The sequence below is a fragment of the Tupaia chinensis genome, unplaced genomic scaffold (genome assembly GCF_000334495.1).
Source record: "Tupaia chinensis unplaced genomic scaffold, TupChi_1.0 Scaffold149309_1, whole genome shotgun sequence".
NCBI lineage: Eukaryota > Metazoa > Chordata > Mammalia > Scandentia > Tupaiidae > Tupaia > Tupaia belangeri.
This window is the reverse complement of record NW_006209153.1, coordinates 79896-80500: the sequence shown is the minus strand read 5'-3', so window position 1 is coordinate 80500 and position 605 is coordinate 79896. Positions and strand designations below refer to the sequence as shown.

Below are 605 nucleotides of genomic sequence, written 5' to 3'. Positions count from 1 at the left end.
ATTTTCGCTATAGGGTGCGTGTGCTCGCCAGACAGACAGAGAGAGACATAGAGACAGAAAGCGAGAAATCACCCCCCAGGGGGGATGGTCATGCCACACAATCCCTTCTCCTCCATTCTCCTCTCGGGATCTTGGGCACCGCACGCACATGCACCCGGCGTGAGTTTTAAGCCACTGGGTCCGGGACGCAAACCACGGTCAACTACGTGGGAGTCCAGCGACATAGCCATTACGCTAACAGCTGGTTCCCACCGTACCTGGTATTTTCAGATTGGCTCTGGAACCGAACCCGGGTCACCCATATGGCTTCCAGTCTCCCAGGCAGTGGCACTGTGTGCCACTGCATGTGGGCCTGTTTTTTGTTCTTTTCCTGCCCGGTGTCAAACCTGTAAGTTGTAACATGTGCACTTGTGGGAAAAGTGTACTACAACTGCCTGTTGGCTTCAAAATCCATTTTCTGCTGTTATCAGAAGCTTCTCTGAATAACAAGGAACTTCATCTTTCAGGCTCTTGTCCTTTCTGGCTTCCTGCTAGGTTCAGCCATGCTGGAGCTTTGGTGAAAGATCTGGGGTTTTTTTTGAGAGTTTTTTTTTTTTTTTTTTTTT

General features: G+C 49.8%; 1 protein-coding gene across 1 annotated transcript in view; it reads left to right on the top strand.

Moving 5' to 3' along the window:
- Positions 1-605, top strand: part of LOC102476651 (aminopeptidase O) — a gene marked incomplete at its 3' end in the record, with an annotated part of 55714 nt that overhangs the window by 21625 nt on the left and 33484 nt on the right.